The 20,086-nt window shown below is 49.6% G+C and overlaps 1 protein-coding gene and 1 pseudogene across 5 annotated transcripts in view; one reads left to right on the top strand and one right to left on the bottom strand.

The window, feature by feature from the left end:
* Eip74EF (Ecdysone-induced protein E74) overlaps positions 1 to 20,086 on the top strand; it is a 279,178-nt gene that overhangs the window by 78,163 nt on the left and 180,929 nt on the right. The window contains exon 1 of one of the 5 annotated variants that reach the window (XM_050184044.3): positions 2,697 to 2,973. The exons of 2 other annotated variants lie outside the window; for them this stretch is intronic. The gene's annotated coding sequence lies outside the window, so the exon portion shown is untranslated. Of the gene's footprint in view, positions 1 to 2,696; positions 2,974 to 3,123; positions 3,232 to 17,588; positions 17,662 to 20,086 lie in introns of those variants that run through there. 2 more of the 5 variants (XM_050184046.3, XM_055073632.2) reach the window with 2 other exon arrangements.
* On the bottom strand, positions 18,172 to 18,344 carry LOC126537230 (U2 spliceosomal RNA; annotated as a pseudogene).

Below are 20,086 nucleotides of genomic sequence, written 5' to 3'. Positions count from 1 at the left end.
GTGAGTGAGTGAGTGAGTGAGTGAGTGAGTGAGTGAGTGAGTGAGTGAGTGAGTGAGTGAGTGAGTGAGTGAGTGAGTGAGTGAGTGAGTGAGTGAGCGGGTAATCACAGCGCTTATACCTCCGTTCATACTCCTAACATACCAGCCTGCATATTTTTACAAAGCCTATACATCCCAACAAACTTGAATGCACAATCGCCTTGAATAATGCTACAGGCAAATTTGGTATCGATCATCAAAAAAAAAAAAAAAAAAGGTTCATCAGAACCAAAATCGTTCTTCTTTTTAATCTTTTGTAATTGGAATTCATAATTGAGTAATCTGGGAAATACGCTTCTGCAGATGCAAACGCTTCTGCTTGAAAGAACCAGCTTGAACAGTGGCGACTACAGCCGTCTGTGTACGACGTTTAACGAAGATGGCCACTTTTTAATTTTACAAAAGGCGGCGCATTCTCTAGTATTATCAATCGCACCACGATCAGAGCTCATTCGCCGCGGCCCTGCCGGCCGCCATGGTGCTTGAGGTCGCGGGTGCGATCCCGGCCGCTGCAGTCGCATTTCGATGGGGCCGCAGTGCAGGGACGATCGCGTACTTGTATTTAGGTACACGTTCTTAAAGAAATGAGGTGGTCGAAATTAATATAAAGTCCTCCCCCACTACGGCGTACCTCATAATCAGATCGCGGTTTTGGCACGTGCAACCCCAGACTTTAGTGCTTTGGCGTATTCAAGAGAACATTGAGGGTAATGCCGAGGACATTGACATTCTGAATTTTTCTATTGAATCTCACTGGGAAACAGGGAGAGGAGGGGGGTTAGTTTTCTCAGTGCAACCCTAATCGTATAACCTTTCTATTCTCGATTTCTTGCCTTTTGATATCGAGGGAGGAGTGGGTTTGTAATGGTACAAACATGAAACCCTTCTTCCGATAGTTGCTTTCAGCTCGACTGCTACTGCCGGCATGCTTTGCGGCAGCAGTGGTTTAGTGAAACTCGTCGTGAAATCTGTCTATTTTCTCCGAATGTTAGGATCATCTCGCTTCGCGACGCACCTTTATCATTTCAAGGTTGGCAGGACAGATCAGCTTTCGTGGCAGTAGAAGAAGGGGGATTGAAAATGGGCTGGGGGCAAGACGCATCGTCGCCTACGAGATATCTGCATACGCATGTGCTGCTTGTGAATTTCCAAATCCCATTATAGCGTCGCCGTCCAGTTTATCGCTTTGTTGGAGGCACGATAACGCGTCGTCCCCTTCAGAACACTTGCACAGTCGAACGTGACTGTTATCGCCAGCCTGCGGCTTGGACCTCTCTCCATAGGGTCGGAAGCAGGGCAGTTGCAGCGTTATCCAAACGCTTCTCGTCTTGAGTAGTAAGTTTTCGGCTCTAGCGGAGTGCTCGGAGTTACTGCGTGAAAGCATGTCCGAGCGAAAGGCGTATATAAACCGTCTGGGCGCGCAGAGGATCTCATTACGACGAGCGCCCCCTTTTCGTCGCGGCTCGTGCAGTCTTCTCGCTTTCACTATGTAAATAAGCTCTTCCGCCGCGTGACGTCACGTTCGCGCTCAAGTTCGCTCTTCTGCCAGACCTCCGCGAGCCCTACTGGTGCGCCGCCTGTCCGTCGCGTTCGCTGCCAGGGCCAAGGCCACTTGTAACGACAGGCAGCGGCGAGCCCGTTCCCCTCCAGTCAGTGGAGGAAAGGTAGTAATGCGTTGAAGTCCAACAGAATAGCTCTCCCGTGAGCATCAATTTAAGCTGACCGGTTCATCAAACATTTGGCGCGCGTGCTGCGGGAGTGTACCTGACGCAGGAAGTTCGGCTGCCGAGCTACGAACGACGCTTTTTCGAGCGGAGTGAGACATGTGGCAGAGGGTGTTTGAAAAATGCACGCCGTCCGGAATTGGTTGAAACACGCCCCGGCGGGAGCTCGCTGCGCGGAGCTGGCGCCAAACGGCAATCCCACCCAGCACGGGCGGAAGGCGAAGCATGCTTGCGCGGGTTCTAGAAGCCAGCAGCAAGAGAGGAAAGAAGCTTCGAGAGAAGGATCGCCTTTCTCAAGGACGGCCGCGCGCTGCAGAGGCAGCGCTACGTTGCGCGTGCTCAGAACGAGGCTAGCGGGAGAGAAAACGCAATGTCCGGGCGGTTCGCGAGTAAGAGAAGCATCGTTTCTCCCCCACGGCCACTTCCCGATGCGAATGTTATGCGCAAAACGACTGGGATGAGGAGGGACCGTTGCTCGAAAGGTGCCCCATCGCGAGACCTCGCGCCGAGACCCCGGTCGCGAAACACGCAACCCCGTGTCTGTACCGGCATCGAGGGTTGTGGACGTTTCGCGATGTTCCAGCAACGGTGTGGTGGCCGGGCCTCCTAATTGGAGAGCCGCACTGCCGGCCATCAGAGCCGCTTAAAAAGGAAGCGAGCAGACGACGGTGGGACCTCGACGCCGGCGATCGCGTCGTCTGCTGCCGCCCGTTGGTGGTTTAGTTGGTGGCCTCGAGCAGCGACGACGGCGACGACGCCGCGGAAAGGGAAGCAGCGGGCGCGAAAGGGAAGGAGCGAGGTGGGGGTTTGTGGGGGGCGGAGGGGGTCCGTTGCCGGAAGTGCTCGCGGGTGACGTCAAGATCGCCGCCGTGTGCTCCGCGACTTCCGGGTTTCCCCGTGCCGGCGGCTCCTCCAGCGCCGCGTGCGCGTGTGGGCTTTTGAAGGCCGGCGGTGGATGCATGTGCTTTCGCCTGGCGGCGGCCGCTCTCTCGCCGTGTGCGAGCATCAGCTGCGTCGCGTGTCGCCAACTGCTGCGGTGCTCTGCCAGCTTCATCACCGTCGAGAGCGTCGGGGAGGGGACGACCCCCTCCGGACAACGGGAGAAGCCATGTGCTCGCCGCAGCTCGGATTATTACGCGACCGCCGCTACGGACACTGAAACAGCTCTGGCTGGTTTCCCGGTCTCGCGGCGAGGGACATATGATGCGAGGTATGTAGAGCGGCTCGTCAGGCCGAGCTGGGCGCCCCTCTGCGCTCGCAAAGTCACACGGCCAAGGTCGCTTGGTGATTGTAGTCTGGGGACGCGAGCGCGTGCAGTTGTCGCTTGCGGCAACGCCGGCGCTCACAGGCAGTGCGCGAAACCACGTGTTGCGCAACCGGCCCCGCCGCGCTTCCCTCAACAAGTTGTGCCGCGCACGCCCGCATCTCAAGAGCCCGCTCTTTCCGTTCGCCGCCGCGAATCGCCATGGTATGATTTCGTTTCTTTCCTTTACAAGTGTATATAGTATACTTGGCCTGTATAAAGCTTACAGTGTACTACATCGATGGAGGAGAAAAAGGGGAGGAGAGATGTGACGCTACTGTGTATCTATACGGCGTGCGACGTGGACGCGCACTGGCGATTGATCCGGCGGAGCAGCACTTCTTTTTTTTCAGCAATAACATGCGGGGCGTTACCACATTTCCCGGACGTTGGAGTGGTGGCGGGACACAAGTAGCAGACATGACATTCCGCCTTCTGATTGCCCGGACTGCTTGTGCGATGTATGTGATATAGTTCACGGTTACAGGCGCTGTCACACCGGCGAATGGCACTTTCCGCTCGGCATCGCGCTTCGCAGCAAGTGGAGGCGTACATCAATGTAGTCATAATTACGAGTATAGATAAGAGCAGGTTGCTTTTGGGGCAGTCGCGCTTTTGTTTTGCACGGAAGCATGAGTGAACACGACACGAAAGATAAGCATGTGGGCTGAACCGACGGTCTGGCTGCGTTTCCATTCATTGTGGAGCTGGATGTTTGTCATCAGCCAAAAGTGGGCTTATCTCGACCGACTGACAATTCAGTGCTTAACGTGGATCCTGCCCCATGGAGCTTAGATGACGCGCTAAAAATAGAAGATATCATAAATTGTACCAACGTGTGTAAGACTTACTATAACCGTTCCGAGCAGTTGGCAAACCCTCCTGTTCGAGCAAGAATCCGACTTGGATTTTTTCTTCGGGGTGGAAATGTTGGAAGGCTTGGATGTACGTGGTAGCGCGGAACAAGCTTATCTTTGTTGTAGATCGTGTATTATGCAGATGTCAGGATGAGGAATGATCCGCGTTTCACAATGTTCGCCGAGCGTTGCAAGAGTGCGGCGACTCATTGTGGTGTCGAACAGCCCGCCTCCGCTTTTTCCCTCCGGCTTTCGTCGCGCTTGCGATACCGTTTCACCACTTAACGGTCTTCCGCACATTCATGACGGGCTTCGTATTGATTCAAAAGAGAGAACAGGTATATATACATAAAAAAAGAGGGGGGGGAGGGCACCTAACCAATCTGAATCGCTAGAGGCTGTTTCGCCAGCAGGTGCCGCCTCGGAGAGCTGTGTGTGCCGTTATTGATTTTGGGTCCCCCCGCTATAATCCCGCGTTAAGTATGGTTTGACGTTCGCTCGAGTCGCACAGGCGACGCGCTGCGTCCATTGCCGGCGTATAATATATACACTATACGCGCTCGCATGGCAGCGGCACATAGCGGCTTCCCTGTTTCGCGGAAATACAACCGTGTCGGAATGAGCGTGGCCATGCCGCTTTCTTGGCCGCTGTCCAGCCGTGGGGTAAAATAACGCACTGGGGCGGCCGCGTCGTTCAGCGGACAGGGCGAGGGCGCCTCGCAACCCGAGCGAGAGCAGGTTTTTTTTTATTTTTTTCCCCTCCTTTGCAGCTCTTGGAGACGCGCGGTTCGGGCCTAACCAGCGCAGCAGCGCTCGCGGGGGCGTCCCTGGTAGCGCCCACGTGGCCGCGCTTTCACCCATCGCGGCGCCCGGCAGGCCTAGCAGCGCGCCTGATTTTTGCCCTCTGTTTTGTTGCAACAGAGCCGGCAGTTGTCATCGTTGCTCCGCCAAGAGTGTAACTATAGGTGCGCGCCGGCGTAGAACCGAGGGGGCAGGATCTGTGGTTAGTAGTGCAGAGGTCCGCGTGCCGTAGGACGTTCTGCAACGAGCGTCCTAGCACGCGGTCGCGTTTGGTACGCCTCCGGTACGACTCTGAGCTCCGAGACCGCGAATTGTGAGCACTGGGCATCCGGCTCTCAGAATGTAACGCTTTCTGAAGCATGAAACGCTGCTTATTCCAATTCGGTTAGTGCACAAGGTAACACACACCGTGTAGCGCGTGACCCACCTTTTAGTGCAAAGGCTGACGGTTTATTTCTCATTGTCCGTGACGGCGAGCGAGAAGCCAAGCGGCGCGCTTGCAACGGGTTGGTTACTCCCACATAAATACTCTCCCGCCATTATTTATAAATACTCAAGGCCCGTATTTACAATAACGTTCTTACACTAGCACAAGCCAGCCAATCGTGATGTTGGAAGCATGGTTACCGAAGGCGGCCGGCCAATGACCAGCTTTGACCAAGGACCAGCTGTGTGAATTGGGCTCGAGGGCACGCATTCTCAATATGCACTTACGCTAGAATTGCCTGTAACAGGATTTTCCAGCCAATCCTGGTGCTGGGCATATTATCAGCGAAAGAGGCCATTCAATGGCAAAGAGCACTTACGACCGAAAAGCTTTATGAATTCGGCTCCATGCACGTTAGTGGGAAAGTGACGTGCGTGTAGGAATGCGCTGATTGCAAGCTCGGTAGACTGGGCCTGTATCCCCAAAGTTCGTAAGCTATAGAATGGTTCGTACGAACGAGTGCGAGCCAATCGTGATATTGAATATATGATTAGCAAAGGCCAATGGCCAATGACAGCCCTCTCGAGCTAAAACTATTGCAAATTCGGCCCGTGCCCTGCACTCTGCGTCATTGAATCCGTGCAATGCAGCCAAATATAGGACCTTATCGATGCGAATGCATCAGATGGCCAATTTAGCGAAAAAAGCCGGCGTCTGTAGCAGTGAAATGGCACCTAAATTCCCATTTGCAGCGACGCCACGTCATGTCACGTGCGCGCTCAGACGGAGCAGAGCGGGCGAACGGAAACACCTGCTGGACGCGTCAGGGGAGAAGGGCATCGCCATGACGCCACGTCGCCCTCGCTCTCGGAAGCCTGTGTTATCCGTGCGTTCCTTGTCTGCGCAAGCTCTCGCCTGCTTTCTGCTTCGCCTCGGTAATCGCTATAAAGAAGTTAATGTATAAAAATATAAACCAGAACACATTCGAAAGGAAAACGTTCGCGATTGTGAGTTTCGAGCCTACGAGCCCACGCTCTGAAGCCGAGTGTCTCACCCACTGGGCTAAAGCAGCGCCTCCTAGATCGCAGGCCTGTGCACTCTGCTTTATGGCATCATGCTACTTGGACCGAAATTTCCATTGCTAAGCCCGGCGTGAGGAAACGGTGACGTCAAAATCACCGCGGCCTACTCAGGAGCGTCCCCATTAGATTCTATTGCGGTCGGGCACGGTAGCATGACGTCACGGATCGAAGTGCACCGGCCTTGTGCTACGCCGAGCGTCTCAACGCGCTCGCTTGCCCGCGAGAAGTTCATAACTCGAAGGACTGCTCAGCGGCGTTCAGTTGGACATTAATGCATTCACATCTATTCAGAAGTGCTTAGGTGTCCTTGGGTTTCTTTATCCACTATACAATCAATCAATCAATCTTCATTTCCCATTTAACAATGGAGGAGGGTGAGGAAAAAGCCGCAAAGAGAAGGATTTTCCGTTGCTACGTTGTGGCAGTATTGCGCGGCGCTAAACTCTCACAATACAGCAACGGAATTGTTTTAGCGACGCTAAATCATCCGTAATCCTTCCGGCGAACTAGCCCTTTTTCTTGCTCTCGTTCTTCATTGGCTGACGTCGCGATCACCAGCTTTCACTACACTGCATGCTGGGATCCCATGAAACACATACACACGCCCACGCACGTACGTACAATATGAGTTGGTTACGTCATCGTACTTTGTATCCTGCCTTTGCGAGCGGTGTGCAGAGCCACGGAAGCGCGCGTGGATGCGTTTTGCCTGCGTGGGCTATATCGAGCGGGTCTACACTTCTGTCCGCCTGTGGGCTGTATGTCGGCTGGCTCCGCTAGCATGCAATAACAGGCCACTCACGGTCAAAGCGATACCAATACACGCGCGTCGTTTCGCTGAAGACGTTTATTTTATTACGCCAGCAGAAAGGCGGTTTCTTGCCGGCGCGCTCGCGTGCTGCCTGTGGTGCCGCTTTCCCGCGCGGCGCGTGCCTCTGCGCTGTCGCATGCAGGCGCATGACACGTTCCGCGTCGTAAGAGTGTCACATGTCATATGTACGATGTCAGAGGCTGCAGACCATATCGCAAGCTTTGTGCAAAAAGCCAGACATCATACCCCTTTTTTTTCAATGCATAGTCGTTAGGAGTGTCACAGGGGAAAAAAGTATGCGTGTGAGGTGTGGTAAGCCGGTCACGTGGTGGAGGTAGATAAGGGTTGGGCGAGCGTAGAAGAGCTTGTATGTATGTATGTGTGTATGTATGTATGTATGTATGCGTGTGTTTGCGTGTGTGTGTGCGTGTGTGTGTGTGTGTGTGTGTGTGTGTGTGTGTGTGTGTGTGTGTGTGTTTGTGTGTGTGTGTAGTGCAACTGGACCACCGTTAGTAGCACTTCGCTCCTCGAATCGAAGAGTTGGGTCATTTGTCGAGTAAGCTCCTGAACGACACTTTGCAATGTGGGAAACGCGGTTTAAACTTGGATACGGGTGCTCGAAGAGGTGGGTGCTAACGCATTCCTCTAGTATCTACTGCTAAATCGCCACTGAATTTTCAAAATTTTTCTTTTTCGTTATTCTCTCGGGTCTGTATGTATACGTGTAACATTCGCCGTCAAATGCACTGTATATAGAATAGCTAATCCAGCGCTGTATGATAAAGATAACTGTTCCCGTGATTTAAGGTGGTACACATTATTGCTCGTTCGGAAATAGCACTGTGCTTTCGGGCTCAGTGTACATCGCTGCCGACTTTTTAACATACCGAGGCACTGTGAATTGACTCGGGTGCTTATAGTACGCATATAGTGTCACGTATATACATACACTCAGACTGTGCGTGTACAGTCATTGCGAGTGGCTGCTGCACGTTCTGCTTCATCATCATCAGCCTATATTTGTGGCCACACGCAGGACGAAGGCCTCCCCCAGCGGTCTCCAATTACCTTCGTCTTGCGCTAGCCGATTCCAACTTGCCCCTGCAAATTTCCCCAATTTCATCACCTCACCTAGTTTCCTGCCGTCCTCCACTGCGCTTTCTTTCCCTTGGCACCCAATCCGTAATGGGTGCTAGTTAGTATGGGTCAGTTAAGTGAGGCAAGTTGCGACGCAGCACAGCGCACCGTTGCCGGTCGGAATTCCGACCTGAAGCCTGGGCACGTGGGCTCGAATTCAATGTTTTCGCGACTTGCAGAGTGATCCGTTATGTGGATTCGATGCACCACTCTTTAACGAGGCGAATATTCGCATTTGTCGTGGAACATCCGTGTCTCGTAAACTTTTGTGGCCGGCTGTATACATGTTTTATTTGCTGCGCCAGGATGCGGGCCGGTCGTCCTCAAAATGTACAGAACTACTGCTTTCAGTATACGCTGTGTACCGACGAGCGGTGAAATCTGCACTCGAGTGCCTTCCGAATGGACAGTTGCCGAGACCAGCCAGTCGTCCCACTGTACCAGAAGGCTGTTCAGATGGCGAAATTAATCGAGAGGGAATAGATGGATTATCGATGGAGGGGAGAGGGGGAGACTGTATTCACCGGCACGGAGCCAGGGATTTGCAGCATTTGAAGTGGAATGCGTACCAAACGTGACATCTGTTAACGGGATATGGCATATTCGGGTTTGAAATGTAACAGGCGCCCAGTACACACGCACGCACGCACGCACACGCACAGAGAGAGAGAGAGAGAGAGAGAGACAGAGAGAGGTGCTCTCCTGAAAAACTCGTTGGATGTCGGCTTGTCTCGAGCGACTACCTGCTCCTGAAAGACCAAGCGCTCGCGCAGCGAGGCGAGGAAGCTGCCAGCTGAGATAAGGACCATTAAAATTTTGGCGGCTGTTCTATCATCCCAACACCTTCCCCGATTCCTGGCCGTGCCGCTGACGAAGAATGAGTCCAGCACTCGCTGACGTGCGAACTGGCGGCGTTCCAACTGTGCGGAGGAGCTGGCTTGAGGAAAATCTCAGGTCTGCTGTCGCGAGATTCCGAGATTCTCATATCGCGCGCAGGGCAAGTTCATTAGACGATCTAAAGATATCTCTACGAAAAAGAAAGAACGAAAGAAAGAAAGAAAGAAAGAAAGGACGTCGTTTTTAGCGTGTTGAAAGAAGATCCTTCCCCCTAACTATACGAGCTCGGAAGCTCCAATCTAAATACATGAGAACGACGACATCGTTTTTGTCGGCAACCACAGCACCAATTTTGATAAGGTTTCTTCTTGCATTGAAAATGAGAATTTATAACCTGGTAACTCCGGGAAGTGCTTTTTAAAAGAAACTTGACTCAAAACTTATTGTGCGCAACAAACAGGGACGAAGAATAGAAGAAACACAAGGACTTGACTCATTGGAAAACTACAGAATGTGCGAATTGACGCGTTCCTTTTTTTTTATATTCTCTTGTTTTATTATCTTTTCGGCCCTTACCCGATTCCTTTGTGCAGAGTAGCCAAAGGGACGGTTAACCTGGTTAACCTCTCTGCCTTTCACCTCTTGTTTTCCTTCCTTCCTTGCTTTCTTTCGGGAAGTGAATGTTTAATTTATGCAATATGTTTTTAGATACATTCTTGAATATTACGTAATTTCAAGAACGTCAAGTGTCAAGTTTACAACTCTGTAAACCATCAAAAAAAAACTAAGTTTACAACTCTGTAAATCAACAAAAAAAACTATATCACAATTCTGTAAACTGTACGTACTTAACTGTAAATCTAAAGCGGACAGAATTTGTGTATTATACACCGCTCCGAGATAGGCCACTAATTTGTGAATGGATGTTTTGCAGAACACTTGCAAACATTGCAACTCATGTGAGCTGTAAATTCATGTGTCTCTTCTGTCTTCCTGAGATGCTCTAAGAGTTGCAGTTTACAGGATGGCGATATCTGCTTTTTTATTTTTTTACTCAAAGTTGCGGATAATATAAACTTCGTGTTTTTGATCTGATTAATACTATATTTGACTTGGTAATTTGCGACAATTCTTGTAAATCCTTCGAGATATTAACTTGAAACTCTGCTTCCTATAGTTGTTAAGAGAGAGAGAGAGAACTTTATTGTTTGCCTGGGATGGGGTCAAGGGAAGGGGAAGAGGTAGGAGATCCGCTTCTGTCTTCTTCCCCCTTTAGGCGGCAGCCAGGAGCCCTTCGGCCACGGCGGCGTCTTCAGCCAGTTGTTAAGACGTAACTCTATATCTCAAATGCAACACATTTCATTCAAATCGGTTCGGCAGTTGTCTCGTAAAAGCATTTATGCATTCTACATGTATCTGAACTCTCAGTCTCGGGAGAGCTTGTTGTTGGCTTGTGGATACGTAGTCATTAAAGCCGTGTCCTTTTCCGTGTCGTCCCGTTCGCGTGCATTTCTTTTTTTCGTTCTAAATCTTAACTATTATGCCAGTTGCGCCTATGCGTAGTTCTCATAAATTCTGCGTGGAGCACAGGTGCACTTTATGCTTGTGCTTGCCCTGACGATGGTGTCCAGTACAAATGAGGAGCGGCACATGAATGCAGAAGCCGTACGCACGAAACATTTGGTTTCCATAGTGCGTGATAATCCAAGGTGTCGACTTTTTTCGAAGTTCTAAAGAAAAATGTAACTTTAATGTTATCGAATATGGCTGCTCTTTTTTCCGAAATACAAAGACGAGATTTCCTAACTTTTGCAAGCCTATTAGTTTGAAAGCTTGAGTGTATGCCCAAGCGCCTTAATGACGGTGCACATTCTTAATTACCTAGCTGTAACATGCAGCCTCACCCATGCAGATTTCGCCTAGAAAGACCAGCACGTGCTAGAGACTTGCGAAATATCTGGCGCTCTTTCCGAGTCTTTCCAAGTCTTTCCAAGTCTCGTACATCCAACCAACGTCTTTCACCTATAGCTGTTTCACTGCACCTATCTATCCAGAGAATCCGTGGCGAAGAACGCTTTCTTTCTTTCCTTCTTTCTTTCTTTCTTTCTTTCTTTCTTTCTTTCTACGGGGGATCGAAGCGTCTTGCAGACGCAGACGATACGAGTGGGTATTGAGAGATCTTCCTCCAATATATCATCGAAGTGCGCGCCTTGGCCGAGCGCCAGGAAGCGCTGTTACTGAGTGCTTATCCATATACTGTCGAAAGTTTCAGCCGACTCCCAGATTAATTCAAATCCCATTGCGCTTCGCGGACGGAGAGTGCTAATTGCTACCCCCGTGGCATTCTATTTTCGGTCCGGACGAGACGCTATCGGGGCAGGCCTTAGTAACTCGGCATCGATTTAATCTGCTCAGTGTTGCTCAGTGGCGCGATGGCGGCCTCAGCGAGCGGAAAACTTTCTCTGATGCAGCTATCGAAGAAGCACATTATTATGCGTTGCAAGCATCTTTCTGCGCTCGCTGTGGGATAGGAGTGCCACCAAGATGACGATGTGCACCCTTTGTCATGATCGCCTGTGCCACAGTCCGCCTAATGATGCTGGACTGATGGCTGCAGAACGTATGACGAGGCTCTGTAAGTTGCGCGAGAAGAAAGAGAGGTTGCTATATGCTTTGTATACATTACAAGATGTGGTGACGCGTATGATACGACCACCCCGGTAACAAAAGGTGCACTGTGGCGACCATTGTGGAATTTGACAGTGCCGTTTTCATCCGAGCCAATATTCACGAAGCAATTATTGCGCTAGATCTGATCATAAACACAAATATCATTCAATGAGGACAGCGAACCGAAGGCAGCCGGCTGATGAGGGACAGCTTCTTATAAACGAAAGGCTCTGTGAATTCGGTCTGTGATGTTTTTACCAGTGCCGTGCTCTAAGCACCCGTCCCGCGTCTGGTAATCTCGATATGGCTGATTACGAATAAAAGAAACTACGATTAAATGCATTGTAAACACTAAGACGGTGCCACCCGACGGGCAAGCGATGGATTCTAGACTTGCCGCGCGCTGTCTCGTCCGTTGCGCTGGGGAGCTCGCCGGTGTCACCTGCTGAATGGCTTCGAACCAAAGCGGGCCTTCCTAAACGTGCACCAAGAACCAAGCGGTACCGTGAAACGCCTGAAAATCACTGGTGTGGTGTTTTCCCCTCGCGCCTTCTGCGTTCCCGCGAGGCCACGGGCACGGCATAAAAATTGCAGAGAAAAGACAACAAAGGGAACAGGGTCACAGGAGGCCACCTTGCCAAGGCTGAGTGCCTGACGTCATGCCTGCTGCTGCTGTTCGCCGTGGTCGCTTAACCGTGGATCTTGCGGTGCATTGTCATCACGTCAGTCGCGTGATCAGTGGCTCTTTCCGCCGCGAAAGTGAAATAGCTTGGGTATGGATAAGAAATGTGGAAAGCGCGCTCTCCTCATCGTTGCCATGGTAACGCTCTCAGCTCGCGTGAACACAGCGGGAAGAGCGTGCCACATACATACATACATACGTACATACATACATACATACATACATACATACATACATACATACATACATACATACATACATACATACATACATACATACGTACGTACGTACGTACCGGCGATGTAACATGATGAAACAACAAGCGTTTTGATCGAGTCATATGTTTACACATAAGATCCCAATATTGGTAGCCGAGTCATTCAGCGTGGTAATGATGGGCCGTAATGATTATTTACATTTGTTGCCGGCGGATTTGCGCGGGCGTTTTGCTTTCGCTTAGTCGGATGTAAAAATGCTCCGTCGCCTGCCGAAGTTTTCCCTTCTTTTTTTCTTTTTTCAGGAAGTGAGGAGTGGAAGGGCTTGTCGGCGTTCTATGTTTTCTGAACTAGAGGCGCGTTAATTTTATACGTTTATTTTCGCTTCGTCAGCCCTCTCACATTTCGCATATCGTATAGTCAGCTATCCAGGTGACCTTGACTATATACGAAATTATTGCCGAATTTAAAGCAAGAGAAATCTAAAAGCCATCAACTCCGTTGCTTAGAACAAGGTAGCGTTGTAATGAACCGTGGCGGGTACTATGCAGTCCTTTATAATTCGGTGTTTCTAACAAATTCATCATTCTCCAAAAACCGTGCTCGGAAACCATCTTCCCAGTCTTCAATTTCCATTCGTCCAGAAAGATTTGGCTTATGCACGTAATAGTGTGACGGTTCGCGCGTAGACAGATTCCCCCCCTCCCCCTTTTTTTTATTTGTCCTTTGCAGAGTGCAATTAACTGTCAGTTAAATAAACTATGGATTAAGTATTCTGCACCTGCTTATTTCGGATTATTTTTACGCAGGATGTACCGCTTACTTTTCTTTTCTTTTCTTTCTGAGAAGGCGATCCTCTTCGATGAAGTAGGCGGGGGGGTTAGGTACTCATCAAATGTTGAATTCACAAACGTTTTCGTTCGTAAGGTTTGTTTCCTTCCCACTATATCTAGCCGCCTTTGCTAACTTGTCTAATATTGGATAGCGGTCGGCACCTGCTCTTAACAGACATTTATCGGAAAAGGGTCAACATGCTCCTCGAAAAGGGTCAATATCGCCCTTGTACTTTATACGGAATCTCACGACGACGACGACGACGGCAGAAATGCGCCTGGGGTGTCCATATAATTGACAACGGGAGCGACGCGACAGTTCACAGGCGAAGTTTGTTCCCGGAAAATCTAGGGCCCGATGAAACGGGATTGAAATTTTTCGCACAATTCAGGAACGCGAACTGGGATCCACAGCAACACTTCGTCTCCAGGGTGGAAGGAAAGGAGACGGTGCGAGTTTTTCGACCTTGTTGATTGGCGTCGGTGTAAAGGCGGGCACGCGTTGGCGACACCGGGCAATGCACGAAACGAACTGCTCGCACACTGATGTTGAATAGGGCACCGGGATGCCAAAGAAAGAGACGTCGAGAAGAGTGACTGGTTGACGGCTGTAGACGAAGAAAAATGGCGAGTACCTCGTAGTGCATTGCACGGCGGTGCTGTATGCGAAAGTGACGAATGGCAGAATGACATCCCAATCGGTGTGGTCAGGGTTGATGTACATTGATATCATGTCGGACAGAGTGCGATGAAAGCGCTCTGTGGACATCGGACATCGTCGAGGAGCGTCGACAGAAAGGTCTTGCCCCGGTCAGCCAAAAGGACACGTGGGGCTCCGTGACGTAAAAAGATGGCTCCCAAGAAAAAGTCCGTAACCTCTGCTGCAGATCTTAAAGGTAATGCGGCTGTTTCAGCTTACCGTGTCAAGTGGTCGACAGTTGTGACTATCTATCCATCGGTTACCGCCAGCTGATATGGGTAGCGGTCCATACAGGTCGATATCAACGACTGCGAAAGGAGCTTCAGGGCATGGTACAGGTTCGAGCAGTCCAGCCGGAAGTGAGGTCATTCTTTCGCGGTGTTGGCAGCTCGAGCAGGAAGCCGCGTATTTCGCTACGCTGGTTGCAAGTCCAGGCCAGCAGAAGCGACTGCGGATGCGTTCATAGGTTTTACGGTAACCAAAGTGACCGGCCGTGGGATCGTCGTGAAAGATATCCAGTATCTGGGCCCGAAGTGATCGGGGAACGACAGGGGACCAACGGTTTCCTTCGAGATGAAACACGTATCGGTACAGAATCGAATTTTCGATCTTGAATTTCGTCAACTGCCGACGGAGCCGAGCGTTGGGTGGACGAGAGGATACACGGAGACGTTCCATAATGGCGTGATACTAGAAGTCACTTCGTTGGCAAGATGCAAACGTATGAGGATGACTATATGTGAGTCGGTCGAGAGCTGCGAGCGAAGGAACTACAGAAGGCCCGTCATGAGATCTGCTCATGGAAAGTGGTAAGCGAGCAGCGTTTGAAAGAGGCGGTAGGAGACAGCGAGAGAGAGAATCGACGTCCTCGTGTTTTTCTTTTTTCCAGGCTTGTAGGTGACGCCGAAGTCTTATTGTAAACGGAGTATCCAACGACCAAGACGTCCTGATAAATTCTTGAGCATCGCCAACCAGCACAAGGCGTGGTGATCAGTAACGACCGTAAAGTGGCGGCGGTGCAGATAAGGCCAAAAATTTTGGATGGACCAAACAACGGCAAGACACTCTTGTTCGGTAATCGTGTATTACAGTAGAGCTGTTAGAACCTCGCTTGATTTCTCTTTACGTCCGCGGCTTCGCCGAGCTAGGGGAAAGAGAGCTGAGAGCGAGTGAAAGCAGAATATAAAAATAGCATCACGCAGCATAGAGACGCGGCGAGGGTGGGTAGCGCCTAGCGGGGGAGAAGGAGCGGCGCGCACGCCACCGAGGAACGCGGCCCGGAACCCGGATGCGTGCCCTCTCCTGCGGCGCGCGAGGCAGGGGGGTCAGGCGAGGGAGGAGGGGCGTACTTCTCCGGCCGCTGCTAGTGGCTGCTAGCGTGTCTCGATGTCCTCCTCGTCCGCCGCTCCGTATAGAGTGGAGGCAACCGCGGCGTCTACAACGGCGTTGGCCTCGCGACTCGCGGACGCCGTAGGGACGCGTTGCCGGCACTCGTGTGTCTTGTGTGCGGTTTGACACTACATTACTGGTCTTCCCCCAGCTCCACTGGTCTGTGGTACTTGTGATAGCAGAGCCACGCATAATGTTTTTTATCTGCAGCTGTCAGCGTGCGACTTGCGTATGCATGCAACCACACGTTCTTCAGAATTTTTCTTAAATTGCAGAAGAACAGCGCCCATACCGTGTTCACTGGCGTCAATATTTAGAAGAGTGAGTGCGGCGCAGTCGAAATGGCAAAGCACAGGTTCGTATGTGAGTGCACGCTTGAGGGTGTCAAAAGCAGTTTTGCATCCGTCCGACCATACGTAGCTCCAGAAGGAATTGTTGGAGCGGCGCCGCTATGATGGCAAAGTTAAGTATACGAAGCGCCGGAAATGCGAAGCTACACCAAGAAAGCTACGCAAGTCTTTGGCTCGCTGAGATCTGGGAATGCGGAGAACAGCTGTAATCTTATCGGGTTCAAGTCGACTGCTCTCTTTGTTGACAAAGTGTCCGAGTACTTGAATGGTTTTACTGGCGAAGTGGCACTTTTTTGCATTCAGTTGAAGGCCAGCAGCTGAGAGGCATGTCAGGACTTCGTCGAGGCGCTGCAAGTGCTGATGGAAGGTCGCCGAAAATACGACTATGTCATCAAGGTAGCATAAGCAAGTCTTCCACTTTAATAGTACAGTGTCGGTCATTCACTCAAATGTTGCGGGAGCAATATGTAGGCCGAAAGGCATTACGTTAAATTCGTAAAGTCCATCGGGTGTGGCAAAGGCGGTTTTTTCTTTGTCGGCTTCGTGCATGGGGATCTGCCTGTAATTGGAGCGTATATCAAGGCTAGAGAAATACTCCGCGATATATATAAATATATGTTGAATCACAGGATTCGGTAGCGAAACAGGTCAGACATTATAAGCACGGAGGAAAAATACCAGGATTTTACTAACGGTTCGGCCGAGCTTCGACCTTCACTCCGACGGAGGCCGGTCCGTCGGACTGAAGGGTCTTCCTACATGACTAAATGTGATTCTACGTGACAGTACACGTCGGTTTCGTCACAACTCTCGCAGGCCACAGAATTGTGTTTGGGACGTTCACTTTTTGTTTACTTTATTGACGCTGGAAAAGCTAACTTCAAGCAGTATCGTGAAGCGAACTTTCTCTGGATTGAAACACATTTTTATGGGTGTGCTTCAAATAAATATATTATTCTGGGTGTATTTCGGACATTTACTTAGTCTGCCAATCATTCAAGATCTTAGAAAAAATTGGCAGTTTGGGTACGTATCTTTTTTTTTTCAGAACTAATTCGGGATGTAAAGGGTTAAAGATATGTGACCTCACGTAATTCTTGCTGCAATTACGCAGAACAGTAGATGCCTTGCTTCATTTACAACTTCAGACACTACAACAATTTGTTTTATGGTTTCACACCTACTTATCTACAAAATTGGACAAAATGCACGTGTCTTTGGTATGACACAGTATTCATAACGCACAACTAAACGAATGAAAATTAACTGGTAGCCTAAAGAAACCAAGGTGAACCTTGGTTTCCTTAGGCTGCCCGAGCAGGGAGCTTCACGCTCAGGTGGCTCATGAAACAATACGCTGTGTCAAGAATCTTAGTCGAACAAGGGTGGTGACCGTCATGTGCAGTGCCTCCTGCTTTCCTGTTTTTGTTCATGCCACATCAACCGATTACTCGCGATTAAATTATTAATCGAAAAATTAAAGACTTCGAATTGCCTCGCACAAGATATTACTAGTAATAAAATAATTTCCAGCGCTTGTTGAATGAATGGGGGCCGCAATGCTACAGTTGACCTGAAGAGGGGGGGGGGGGGGGGGAGAGGACGAGCCCCTCCTTAAGAAATGAAGATCCCTTCCCACTCCTGACTTTAAGGGCTGCACTGGTTATGATTGTGCACTTTCTTTAGACACTGTATATGTAGTGTATTCTTGTTAGCAGCTGTGTTTTTTTTTTTGGAGTCCATTCAGACGTGAAATGGAGCAGCAGCAAGCAAGCTCTACTACCCTCTGCACCTGATGCCGCAGGTAACGTTACCCTGTACTAAATATAAGCTGTTTATGAGGGAAGCGCTTGTACAAGCGTAAATCAAACCATATCTGACATTACAGGAACACCCGCGATCAACAAAGATTTATTCTTCTTCTTCCTACCTCTTTATATATATATATATATATATATATATATATATATATATATATATATATATATATATATATATATATATATATATATATATACATATACATATATATATAAAGCGGAAGGCTAACTTCTACGCCTGGTAACTTATGCCTAGAATTTGGCGTTCCCGGCCGTGTTCAACGCTGGCTGTTCCACTGGCAGGAGACATGCCCGCTTAAACACTTGCTTGCGACTGGCATGTCAGGTGTAACCTAAACATGGGAAGTGAAACCGACCTTTTGCGAACATTTTTATAGCGAAGCTGGTTACCTCTGGCCTCGATCTGTAGGCATCCCCCGCATGTGTTCCCAGCGGGGGCACCCTGGCCGGCTTACGTCTGTATGGGCGACGGGAATGTGTGCGCCGATCCCGGAGAAAGTGAAATACCGGGCCGACCCGCCGCGGAGGTGAAGCAGGCTTCGAGCACTCCGCCAAATTCCAAAAATAAGTTTAATATCTTGAGTCCGAACGGAACCACATAAATTCGGCGTTGTAAGAGAAAATCTATGTATACATTAGAAAGTGCACTTAGTGTAGCAAGTTGGCCTTCAGGCGCGTCCTGTTTGACGAATAGTGAGAGGGCGACAGCGCCTGTCCACGTTACCTATTCGCTTCTGTAGTCATAACGTCACGCGCGTCGGAAGTGCCGGCGCGGCTGCGGCTGCGGCAGCGGTTGCGGCAGATGCATGGAAGCAGGTGCGGTGACCGCGGCAGCGCTTGTGTCGGCGCAGTGTGGTGCTGTATTTAAAGAAAAAAATATATGAGTTCATAATGTATGCAGACCATGTATGCAGCCTAAACAGCTTGGCTGGTAATCCGTCCCCATATGAATGTTGCGGCCCCACGAATTTTTTTTTTCGTGATGGAAACGAAAAGGCTTTAATGACGGCGAGGAGGAAGGCCGCTGATTGGTGAAGACCTACCACGATCAGACTTAGCCGCGAGTTCATTCTGACTCAGGACCGGTATTCACAACACGCTTTTACGTTTTACAGAATTTTCAGTTGAGAAAATTTTAGGCAGTTATGATGCTGGACATATTATTAACGAAGGCGGCTGGCCAGTGGCAAAGGACCCTTACACGAACGAAAATTTTTGCGAAAATTCGACCCCCGACTCGGAACTCCACCCATCTCCCCCCATCTTCCGAACCTTGTTTTCCCCAGAAAGAAATTATGTGGCCACGTCGGTGGCAACGATGACGCATGACAAATGTTTCTCCGCAACATTGCAAACGCGCATAGAAGGGCACATAAAACTGAGGACCAGAGCCTCAAGAGCTTTTTTTAAATGCCTTTTCTTTTCCTTTTAAGTTATTCAAAGAAAACACCTAAATAAAGCCAGGTCTGTAGTGAATTGGTCCTTTATGCGATTCCTCGTATTTTCTGAGGCACTTTACTTGCAGAGGCAACCAACATTAACGCTACAGAAGCAGCAGACGCCAAGCTATCAGGCAATAAATCATTCAAATAACAAAACGTGTGGAGTAGCTTGTTAGAAAGCGTAGTCGTAACGACATGTTTAAACAAGACTTAACACATCAATAATATTTCTACTATGGAAATGCCTTCTATACAGCTCTTTTTCGAGATAGCTCGCAGTGCATTCAGCTCATGAGAATGTACATAGCTTTGATCGTGCTGTTTCTTAATATGCATTTCGTATTTTTAGTGGTAACACATTTGCGTTATCATAGGCGCGTGTCACCATAGCATTTGCCTAATATGTAATTTTTACCGGTAACATTCTCGTGCTTTCTGAGAATTGCCTAGGGTAATCGTTATGCGCTATCTGTTTGATTTTCTAGCCGAATTTACATGAGCCACATTGCTACTATGTTATTATGCCATTTTCCTGGGCCTAATTCACGATGGTTTTGATTCGTATAAGCGTTCTTTACCATTGGTCACCCGCCTTCGCTAATAATATGCTCTCCATCAGGATTAGCTAAAACCTTATCTTGCGAACAATTCCTGCGCAAGATATTTTGTTGATGTACAGGTCCTGGGCCAGTGTTCGCACACATACGCACGCGCACACATTCTTACTGCTTAAGAACTGTTCGTAAGAGCATATCCTAAAGGCAATCCTGATGCTGGACATATATCATTAGCGAAGACGGGCTACCAATCACAAAGAGCTCTTACGAATAAAAAGCTTAGGAAATTTGGCTCCTGGGCCCGTATTCACAGAATGCCCTTCCGCTGGGATTGTTCGTAAGCGAAAATTCTAGCCACTCCTGATGCTGGACATATTATTAGTGAAGGC

This window comes from Dermacentor andersoni, chromosome 4, assembly GCF_023375885.2.
Source record: "Dermacentor andersoni chromosome 4, qqDerAnde1_hic_scaffold, whole genome shotgun sequence".
Classification (NCBI taxonomy): domain Eukaryota; kingdom Metazoa; phylum Arthropoda; class Arachnida; order Ixodida; family Ixodidae; genus Dermacentor; species Dermacentor andersoni.
Note: the sequence above shows the minus strand (reverse complement) of the source record. Positions and strands in the feature narration are given on the sequence as shown.